The sequence below is a fragment of the Lynx rufus genome, unplaced genomic scaffold (genome assembly GCF_022079265.1).
Source record: "Lynx rufus isolate CCGP_SWC_20201006 ecotype Redwood Valley unplaced genomic scaffold, mLynRuf1.p SCAF_8, whole genome shotgun sequence".
Taxonomy (NCBI): Eukaryota; Metazoa; Chordata; class Mammalia; order Carnivora; family Felidae; genus Lynx; species Lynx rufus.
In genome coordinates this window covers 12,957,204-12,969,014 of record NW_025814896.1, presented here as the reverse complement: position 1 = coordinate 12,969,014, position 11,811 = coordinate 12,957,204, and positions in this window count along the sequence as shown.

The window sequence follows — 11,811 nt, the reverse complement described above, 5'->3', positions numbered from 1 at the left end:
GGAGAAGCACGAGTCCCTCAGGAGAGCAGGACACAGACTGCTCGGGGACTCTTGGCTCGGGTCACATCTTACTCTGCCTCGGGCAATTGTATGACCTGGGACACAGCATCCATGCAGTCAGGAGTGTGGACCAAGGAATCACAAAGGCCGGTCTGCCCCGCCACCATAGCGGGGGGCCCAGCATCCGAGAGATAATAGCCTGTGAAGTCGGTCACGTTATGGGAAGCCCGTCCAGGTCAGAAAGGCGGTGCAGATGTATCCCGAGAATGCACCCGTCTCCCTAGCACAGACAGGGAGGTCCACCTGTGCAGGCAGGTGAATCCTGGTCTCCGAGAACACACTGCAGAGTCCGAGCCCACAGTGACCAAAGCGCTGCTCTGCCTGCATCGGTCAGGTCACTTCCAGAGCGAGGGATCCGGGGGCATTCCTGGATTGGGGTCCGCTTTTCTCAGGACTGCCTCCGCTCAGCCGAGGTGAACAATGACAGGGAGCCACTGTTTGCTCTGGGAGTGGGAGGAAGGACAGAGAGAGAAAACATAGCTTCCTAGCATGTGCGCGCCCCAGGACTTTCTCAAGAGATCGCGACACCCAGCATCTCGAAGGTTCGGGTGTCTTGGAGCAGGTCACGAGGCGTTTGGGGGGATGCCTCACTCAGACTTGAGGAGCTTCCGCAGCTTGGAGGGAAGAGGCTTTCTGGCCTGGCTTGCTGTGCTCTGATGGCCTCTTCTGGAGAAACTGACATATCACCGCGTGAATCCTTCTCCCTTTGGCTCCCCATCAGTTAGAATTTTCTGTTACAAGGAACAGAAATCCAAAGCAAGTAAGATTGTGCAAAGAAAAAGGGAAGTTTGTCTCATTAAAATTGGAAGTTCAGATGTGGCTAGCTTCAGGTGTGGTTGGATCCAGGAGCTCAGGCTGCATCTCCTGAATCTCTGTCTGTCTGATATCAGTGTTCCTCTTCATGGCTTCACACTCAGACCAACTGCCTGTGTGGTGGCACCTGTACGGCACGCCATCCCACGAGAATGATGGTTACACATTCTCATTATGGCAGGAAAACCCCCACTGGGCCTGGCATTGTCTTCAAGCAAATCGGGAACATAAGAGCAGAAATCTGGCCTGCGAGCTCTCATGTTCAGTATTCACCTACAGGGAGGAGTGAGTCCTTTCCCAGGTGTCCCAACCAAAACATTCCAAACTATGCCATCTATAGAGTCCTTTTCAGAAGGCCCAGACATCTTGGTTATTATCCAGAGCTGCTTGTTTTCAGGCATTTTTTCGTTCTTTCCCTCCCCTAGTGATCTTAATTATGTGAATAATATATGTAATTTTTTTAGTTTTTTTTAACTTTAGTTATTTATTTTGAGAGAGAGAGAGAGAGAGAGCAGGAGAGGGGCAGAGGGAGAGAGAGAGAATCCCAAGCAGGGACTCTAACATTGCGGAGCCTGATGTGGAGCTCGAACGCACGAACCGTGAGATCATGACCTGAGCCAAAATCAAGAGTCAGACGCTTAACCAACTAAGCCATCAGGTGCCCCTATAATTGTACTTTGAAAAATTCAAAGGCAAAGCAAAAGTAGCCCCCACCCCCCACCCACTTCTCAAACGTGTCACCATGGGCCAGTATAATATTCAATGTGATGTGTGTAATGCTCTAAGAACACACACACACACACACACACACACACACACACACACGGGGTGGGGGTGGGGGGAGGAGAGAAGAAAAATAAAGAAGAGGGAGGCAGAGAGTAACAGGGTGCTCTCTCAGATGGCACGACCAGGAGGGCCTCTTGGAGGAGGTAACCACTACAGAAATGAAATAAGAAAATGAGCCAGATAAACACCTGAGGGAAGGCAGTTCTGGCAGAGGGAAGGGCAGTCCCAGCAAGTGCAAAGGCCCTGAGGCAGGAGCTTTTTCTTTTCTTGTCTTTTCTTTTCTTCTTCTTCCTTTTTTTTTTTTTAGTGAGCTCTATGCCCAACATGGGGCTTGAACTCATGACAAGATCAAGAGTCACACACTCCACCGACTGAGCCAGCCAGGTGCCCTGCAGGAGCTTTTTCACTGTGTTTGCGGAACAGCACAGAGAGCCGTGTGGGTAGAGCAAAGTGGGTGAGGCAGGGGAATGGTAGGGGCTGGTTGAAGGGACGATGGGGGTCAGACCACATAAGGCCTTGTGGGCCATGGTGAAGACTTTGGCTTTGATTCCGAGCAGTGGAAGTCACTGGAGGAATTTTGAATAATGAAATATGACGATCTGATTTAATGTGTTGGAAAGACCACTCTTCCTGCTGAATGGAGAGCACAGGGTAGGGGCCAAGGTGGACAGGAAGATGAGTTAGGGGATTCACACGACAGTCCAGGCGAGAAATGGCAGCATTTAGACAGAGCTGGAAGTCGGGGGCCTGAGTTTACGGACTCCAACTTTATTCTTCTCACCGTCCCAACGTACCCCACTCTACCTTTCCAGAAAGTTCCTGCCATCCAATAATCTATTTCTTTGTGTACTTGAAAGACATCACCACACGACTTTTCTATCAGGCACCGTGCTCCCGTGTCACCTAAATCGGGGTTCACAGGAGCTGGTCTGGAGGGGGCGCTGTGCATATCTGCTACCCAGGGGAAGCAAGTCTCTGGACTTAGCCTTAACCATCAAAATATCTAGCAAACGCCAAGTCCCATTAGGAGGCAGTTGTTTGGACCCAGTCCTTTCGAATACTGAGTTAGTTCAGCATTTCCAAAAGTAGGTGACCTGTAGTGACACTAGATAATTTCACATGCCATGTCTGTAAACGTGACATATTTTTAAGGCAGGTATTTATTATAATGTATATTAGGAAAACCTAGAAAGCCTGGAGACGAGCTCCGTGATTTCACAGCCATAACTGCACGAACGAAGCTTAATTTGAAAAAGTGAGTCTGTTTACAGAAGACGATTGATTAGGAGCACAGGTGGGGCACGGAGGTGGCCCCAGCGACAGTCGTGAGGGGGTGTGTGAATGGGTGACACTTGGGACACGCTGAGAATCTGGCAGGTGGGCGATTTGGGCCCGGGGGTTCAAGTCCTATCTGGGGGTGGGGGAGGGGGTGGACCCTCCCCAGCCCATCGGAGTCACAGAGAAAGGTGTCGGGGTGACCTCACCGCCGGCCCCGCACAGAGGGAACATTCGGTCACGGAAAGAAATTGGGTCTGTTTTTTTTCCCTACGTTACAGGCTAATGTTGGAGAAAACAAATTTTGGTTGGCAGACCCGGCTTCATCTAACCTGTTGAAAACTGGCCTCTTTGGCCCCTTCGTGGCTTGTCTGTCAGGCTCTTGCCTCCCACCCGAGCTGTCTGCCTGCATCAGGGCTGGGCTGCAGAAGGAGTTTAGATCATATGTTTTTGTATAAAAGACGCTGATTTATAGAGCCTCTTCATTATGGTGGTTTTAATGAAGCAGGTTACTGTCCCCAAGGGGAGGCTTAACATAGACTGCTGTTTATGCGTAGATGCCGCAGCCATTTTAAAGGATTGTTAAAATTGTACTTTAATAGCGAGTTGACATAAATCTTTGGCTGCCTTGTTTGGGCCGCGATGAGTGCATCTAACAAGGCAATGGGCACAGGAGCTCACGGGCAAAAGCACCCAACGGCTAATTGCCTCTGAACTTAGCAGGTTGGAAACATAAGCACTCAAGACCCCGGTCTTTTCGCCCGGCAAAAATAAGAAACGGTTCTGCAGGCTGCCTGCTTTTTTGCCAACACAGCACTTGGAGCCGCTGACTGCAGCAAGTGAATTATTCACCAGGTGGAAGCTTCCCCTGCATTCAGAGAGAAGGGTCTGGCAGGCCTGGGGGCAGCCAGCTTTTGCGCCTTTTTGCTTCGAAGGCGGTCTCTGGAGACCCGGAGAGGACGCCTTCTCGTTGCAAGTGCCTCACCATGGCTTGTGAAGAGCGGGCGAAGGCTTGGTCCTGCCCGGAGTGGCCTGGATTCCTGGGTTCAACAAACAGTTCTTGAGCACCTACCTAGGGCGTGGGACACTGGGCTTGATGGAGTCACTAAGGGGCTTTTAGTGGTGAGAGAACGTGGACCGAATACCCACACCCCCCCGGGCTGCAGGGTGGTCCCAGGAAGGGAGAGGGGAGAGTGGACACGGCGAGGTGGGGCTGGGGGTTGTGAGTGACGCCTCTTCCAAGGAGAAGGTACCACTCAGGTCACTTTTACGGAGCCCCGCCCCATGGGGGAGGCGTGGTTCTATGTTACCCCCTTAACCCTCACAACCCAAGAGGTGCAGAGCATTACTAGTCCCATTTTATAGGCAAGGAAACGGAATCAGTCACATAGAGGTTGAGTTCATTTAATCCAGTGAGTAAATGGCACAGTTGAAATTTAAACCACAGTCCGTTGAACTTCATAGCCTCTGTTTTAATCACTCTGCCATCTTGCCTCTCTTCCAAGGAGCTGCAGTGGCTAAAAACCAGATAGTGAGCCCTAAAAGTCGATACTCGGGACCCTGGCCCGGCTTTGCCAGTCCTGGATGACAGAAAGGAGACAGGAGCTGGTTGCTAAGCAACCTGCGCGTTGTCAATCCTGAGCGGAGCCGGCTCAGTGGAGGCCCTGGTTATCACGTGATGGAGATCCGACCAATCAGAGCGCCCATTCCCCTGACTGCGCTGATTGGCTCAAGCTGTGACCCAAGTTGCTGCAGAGGCAGTGGGACCTGAGACTTTCCAGTGATGGTGGGAGAGTTGTCCTCCACCTGCCGAGTGGCTGAGCTAGGAGGATATTAGTCCGGAGCTGCTAGGGGTCCTGCTGTCCCCAGGGGAAGGTCTGCCTTAGAGCAAAGCCACTATAGAGGTAAAAAGAGTCGAGACTGCATTCAGGATTAACCTAAATTTTATGTGAGCCAAGACAGTCCCTTTGTGCCGAAGCCAGTTTAAGTTGGTTTCGCCATCACTTGTAACCAAAAGTGTCACGGCAGACACTGTAGGGCAAGGGTTAGTGCTCCCATTTGACAGATGATAAAACTGAGGCTCCGGGCCAAAGACAAGAAAAGGGAAGGATCTAATAGTTATCACTTACCACTTACAGTTAACTGTCCCGTTGCTTTTTTTTTAAGGTGATTAAGCTGGGTTGCAGGCCCTAATGTGCCACTACTCACAGTGAGACTGCAAATCACATTGTTCCAAGCCTCCGTGTACCCATCCAAGCAATGACTAAGGATCCCAAGGATGTTCCTTGTGGTATTAATAAAGCTCTGCTACAGAAAGTTTCCATAATCAATAGGTTCCGGAAAAGTTGCACTGGCTAGCTTTTTCTTTGGAACGTTAGCATGGCAAAGGTTTTGGAAATCCCAGCAGCCAAGACATATGTGTGTTTGACCCAGCATTTCCAGGTGTATAAGTTTGATTCTGAATGCATCAAAGGTGTTAAAACATGAGCAGAAAGAGAGAAAGAAAAAGACACCCAACGAGTAAAATCCTGCTTTGACATGTCAACAACTGTCATGAGGACCGAAAATTTGACTCAACGTTGGAAAAAAGCTCATTTGGATTCCCTCAAAGGCTGAATAAGTGGGAAGTCATCCAGGTTGCAGCATGAAAGCTGCAGGTTAGACAAAGAGAAGAAATGTCCTACAAGGCAAGTCCTGGACATGGAATCAGCTCTTGACGGGGAGATGTCCACCTGCGATAATCCAAGGACTAGAGGAACTTCCCTTGAAACAGAAGGCAGAAAATAAATTTAGACATTTCCTGTTCGGACGGCATAACGCAGAGCACAAAGAGGTGACCTAAAGAAGCCCGTTAATAGTGACTTCCCATTTCTGTCCCTTCCAGTTCTCTGAGGTTTCTCTGTACCATTTCCAGAGTGACTAACCCCAGGCTGGATGGCCAGTGCTCCCAGGGGCAACCCTTTCCTTTCATCCTGGCTGTGCTCCACCGTGTATGAATTTGAACTTTCTACTGCTGGCTGACCTGTGGTTGTGTCTCCAGACAGACCTCATACCAGCAACGGCACAGCCTCTGTCCCTCCCAGCAAATGGCAGCTCTCAGGAGAGATGGAGGGGGGAGCGTCAATAAGGAGCCCACAGGTTAAGGGACGGTAAGGGCCCCGAGACTGGCATCAGAGGGAAGCTGTCCCCAGGCCTGCAGACTTAAGTACGGCCCCACGGCCAGCTAGAGAGTCACCTGACAAGAGCAATGGCTTCGGAAGAGAAACTCGGCCGTTGCCAACCTCTGCTCTTTGCCAAATGGGGGTTGGGGGGACAGAATTTTTTAATTTTGACGAAGTCTGATTTATCTTTCCTTTACTGTCGGCAGTGCATCGGGTCGGCCTGAGGAATATTTGCTTTTCCCAAGATCTTTCACCCCTGTTTTCTTCTAGATGTTTTAGAGTTTTAGACTTTACGTTCAAGTGCATGATTCATTTGAAGTTAATGTTTATGTGGCATCAGTCAGGGGTTGAAGTTCATTTTCCCCCATATAAATATTCATTGACTTCTAAGCCATTTGTCAAAAAGGCTTTCTTTTCTTCACTGAATTACTTGGGCACCTCTGTTGAACATCGGTTGAATATAGATGAGTGATGTGTTTTTGGAGTCTCTCTTCTGTTCCACTGAATTAGGTATTTTTCCTTAAGGCCCTACCACCCCAGCTGGACTTCTATAGCTTGTAGTAAGTCTTGACATCAGTTAGCGTGAGTCCTCCAACTATGTTGTTTAAAATTTTGTTGACTATTCCAGATGGTTTGTATTTTCATGTATTTTTTTTTTTTTTTAGTGTTCCTTTATTTATTTTGAGAGAGACAGAGAGCGTATGAGTGGAGGAGGGACAGAAGGAGAGAGAGAAAATTTTAAACAGGCTCCATGCCCAACACAAAGTCCAACACGGGGCCCTATTTCACAACCGTGAGATCATGACCTGAGCCCAAATCAAGAGTCAGACGCTTAACCAACTGAGCCGCTCAGATGCCCCTCATGTAAATCTTACGATCAGCTCATCAATTTCTAAAAATGCCTGCTGGAATTCTGGTTGGGATTGCATTCAATCTCTAGATCAGTTTAGAGAGAACTACCGTCTTAATGATAATAGTGAGGGGGCTTTTTAAGGTTTTTTTTCTATTCATGTAGGTAATCTCTACACCCAATGTGGGGCTCAAATTCACGACCCCAAGACCAAGATCAAGGGTCGCATGCTGTCCCAACTGAGCCAACCAGGTGCCCCAAAGATTGAGTCTTTTATTCTAGGAACCTGGTGTATCTTTCCATTTATTTCAGAGTTTAATGTCTATCAGCAATGTTTTGTAGCTTTTAGAATACAAATCCTGAGAATGTTTTGTTAAATAAATCCCTAAGTATTTTGAAGTTTTTTTATGCTATTGTAAATGGCATTTTAAAATTCCATTTCCCAATTGTTCAGTGCTAGTATACAGAATTTAAATTGATGTTTTCTATTGATTTCGAGCCTGTAATTTTTCTAACTCACTTATTACTTTCTGTCAGTTATTTTGTTGATTCTTTAGGACAAATGTCTCTTTTATCCAATCGTGGTCCCCTCCCCAGAAGTAACCATTGTTTTTTAAAAATTTTTTTCATGTTTTTTTTTTTAATTTATTTTTGAGACAGAGAGAGACAGAGCATGAGCAAGGGAGGGGCAGAGAGAGAGGGAGACACAGAATCCGAAGCAGGCTCCAGGGTGAGCTGTCAGCACAGAGCCCGATGCGGGGCTCGAACTCATGGACCGCGAGATCGTGACCTGAGCCGAAGTCAGACGCTTAAGCGACTGAGCCATCCAGGTGCCCCAGAAGTAACCATTGTTAAGTGCATCTTTCTAGATCCTTTTTTTATATATTCTCCCCACGTGCATACGAGCCCATTAAAAAGGCATAATATTGGATCCTATTTCATGAAAATGTTATCAAATCAGGTTGTCATTATGCAACTTGCTTCCATTCTTCAACTTACTTTCACCCAACACCATCTCTTGAAGATTTTTCTAAGACAGTAATAAAGACCCACATATTTTGTTAAATCACTGGACAGTGTTTTCTAGTTAGGAGAAAACATGGTAAATAGCTAGATAGATAGATATAGGTATAGATACGGGTAGAGATAGAGAGAGATGATATAGATTCTGCCGTCTTCTGCTGAAGGACATTCAGGTCAATTCCAGTGTTTTACTATTAGGAGCACTGCCTCAAGGAGCATTCTCAGACATATCTCCTTGCCCGCACGGGTAAAATTGTCCCCAGGACAAACTGTGACTAAGGGTAGATTAACTAGATCATGAGACACATACACCCGACAGCTTCAGAGATGACAAGCCCTCTCTGCCCAGGCTCTTGGGGAAACGCAGACCTGCAGGGCACCGTGTTGAGTCCCTGAAGGAGGGGGCTCTGCTGGGGGAGAGGAGGGCTGTGATTGTGCTCGCACGCACCTTTGGGGGCGAGGTATGACTCTGCACTGGGACCGTGATGGAGGGGGGTTGCAGCGTCCCCTCTAGAGCTCTAAGGGAAGCGGACATCCTCCCGGCAGCCTCCCTCCTCTTCCTCGAACACTCCCCCCTCCTCCCCCACCCCTCCTACCCCCCGGCTCTCCTCCCCCTGCTGTGTGGCCACAGGTCCTCAGTCGGGGGGAGGAAGCAGCCTGACGGATGGGTGTGCATTCAGTGCTGCTCACTCCTGGTTTCCAAGCTGGGGGACGCGGCGCTGGGGGGGTGGGGGTGTCAGCAGCCCCGGGGGACATGTGAAGATGGACAGAAGGGCTTCCTGGGGTGGCTCCTACTTCACAGGTTGCTTTTCGGGGTGCACATATGAGGCCGCCCCGTCGGGACAAGGGCTGCCGTTCTGGAGAGAGGCCTCCACCCGGGAGCCAGGGCCTCCTGCAGACTTCACCGCTGCCGTGGATGCAAAACACTGGAGACACCACTCCCTCGGGAGCTGCGGGTGAAGCCCGTGCTCAAAACCCTTCTCTGGCCATTTCAGCTCCGCGGCCTTGGCCGAGGCACGTCCCACCTCCCAGACTCGCTGTCCTGCTCTGGGACGAGGAACCACAGGAGCATCCGTGAGTTCTGTCTCTGTGCGTCCACCCCTGTCCACCTTAGATGTCCCACCGTGGACACGGCCTCCTTCACCCTGAGCCATGGTGGGGACCGAGCAGCACTGACCCCAACCCCCAACATCAGCGGGGACCTCGAGACCCAGGTGTGGCCAAGCCCACCTTCCATCCTCCTGGAGGCTCTGGTTGGCTATGGGATGGACACGTGACCCCACATGGGCCAACGAGAGCCTGTCCTGGGGCTTCGGGTGGATCTGGTGGGGAAAGGTTCTGTGCGGGGGTGGGGGGTGGGGGTCGAGGGACGTGGCTGCGGGGCTGGTGGGAGGGAAGCCTGGAGCTGCTGGCCGTCGTCTCGGTCACCCCCATGGAGACAACCTGCTAGAGAGTGAACCGAACCCACGGGAAAGCAGAGCCCCGGGAGGGAGAGGCTCTGCGTCATGACTAAGTTGTTGGATCCAACGCCCCTGACTTTCAGTTACATGAGCTACTGCACTTCCCTTTTCACTTAAGTCTGTTCGAATTGAGTTTCTGTCGCTTGCAACCGGAAGAATCCCAATTCATGGAGCCCGCGGCTTGCCCCCGGGACCTCCGAGTGGTGGAAGCAGGCAGACCGCGGAAGGGGGGCTGCTCCCGGAAGGCTGTGTCCTCGCTATCCGGGGACCAGGCATGCTGAGGGGGGTTTCCAGGTGGGGCAGGGCGGCCCTGCGCCCCCTCTTCCGCCCCCAGGATGGCCTCGGGGCTCGGCCCCCGGCTCACGGTCCCTCTTTCCGTGGCTCGCACGGGTCCTGCCCAGTTGGCTCAGCCAGGCCCCGGCAGGCGGCCCTGGACAAGGAGAGTGAGCAGCTTCCTGAAGGGCATAGAATCTGAGCAGGATGAGAGAAGAGAGATGCACAGGACACGTACCACCCTTGAAAAATCGAGTATGTGCATTTATCCAGTGTCAGTCCCCACACCACCCTGGCCTGGATCAGGGGGGCGTGTATGGCCACTTCGCCACCAGCAAGGGGCATTGTCTGTCAGGATCTAAGTCAGATTGGGCCCCTCCTCCGCTCAAAGGTTACAGAGGCCCCACCTAACTCAGAGCAAAAGCTGAAGTCCTCCAGATGGCCCTCAAGGCCCTGGTCCCACCCAGCTGCCCCAGGCGACCTCTTACCTCAGGGCCTTTGCACCTCCTTTTCCTTCCCCCGGAAATGCTCTTTTCGAAGGCCGCCACCCGATCCCCCTCTTTCAATTTTTATTCCAACATCGTCTTGGCAGTGAGGCCGTCCCCGGCCACCCGATCTGACAGGACGCACCTCGTCCTCCCGTCCTGCTTTGTTTCCTCCACAGCCCTATTGTCTTGATTGGCGTCTCACCACGGCGTTGATGTTTGTTTTGTCCCTTCCCCCAGACAAGGCCGTAAGTTCCACGATGGAAGGGATCTCAGTCCGCCGTCTCCACCGCACAGCACGCGGCAGAGTGGGCCCTTCATAAAAATATGTTAAAGGAGTGGCTGAATCCTCCCTTCTGGGCACAGGGCCCTGATTGTCCTTTGGGAAACCTCTGTATGTATGCGGGACCACTGAGGAGGTCCTGGGCAGGCCGTACCTGCACAGGGGGCTGAAATTGTGCCCACCGAGCCCTCGTCCTGGCATGGGGCTGCCTCTCCAAGAGCGACGGGCACCTGTTGTAACCAACATCAGGGCACCCCAGGGAGCAGCCCTGGCCGTGAGCAAACCCCGTCACCTCGGTCCCAGCGTGTGGGTCAGAGATGGCCACATGAACAGCTTGGGCCAGTGAGCCAAGTGGTCCTGAAACATGCACAGGTACCACCATCCCTCCAGGGTTGCTGGGCAGGCGGGTGACATCTAGCCCCCCGTCCCCCCAACCCAAGAGGGTAGAGGAACAGGGCAGTGATGAAATATTGAGGGGAAAAAAACTGGCTGAAGCCCCTGGATCCCGCCCTACCTGAGGCCTTCCTCGCCCTTGGGACTTTGCAGTTCTAGGAGCCCATCCGTACAGCCGCCCTCCGCTGAAGTCTGTTGGAGTTGGGTTTTCTGTCAGCGACAGCCGCGGGACCCCCATCGGACCTGGGAGGTCGCGTAGTAACCCCCTGCAAGGCAGCTGTATACAGCTAGATGAGACCCTGTCCCCGAAAAGCACTCTGTCGTTCGTAAACACGGTATGGCAACAAAGGGCTGGAGGAGGTCTGGCGGGCCCCTCACCATCCTTCCTCTCCCTCACTCCCCGCAGGAGTCCTCCCCAGGGCAGCCTCTGCCCCCTCTGCCCACGAGGTGGCAGCTCCTCACCACCCCTCTCTTCCAGCCAAGTAATTTTCTTCTTTCCCATTCTGTCATCTGGAAAGACAGCAAACGGAGGCACTTAATCTTCCTCCTCCAACCCAATTGATGTGAAAGCACGCAGTGCTGGTGAGTGGCGGCAACGGCGAGGCGTTTATATCAATTGGCAAAAATAAACACGAGCTTTGCGCAAGCTCCCAATGGAGAGCACCCTTATTAGAGGCACGAAGCCCAGCAGGGCGGCCCGGGGATTAAGACCACCACCCCCCGCCCCCGGAACCTCTTGGAGGAAGTAGGGATGCGTGAGCACCGCTACAATTGCATCTCAGACCTTCTCTTTCCCACGAGGTCCCAAGGAAACCTTGGGCAAAGCCGGGCAAAGCCTCACTGTTCCCACATGTTAGCTCAGCCAACCTGGAAGACCAAGTCTACCTCCTGTGTCCTCCTTCCACTCACTCTTCTCTACCACCACTGCCTCCTCGGGCCCCATCACACA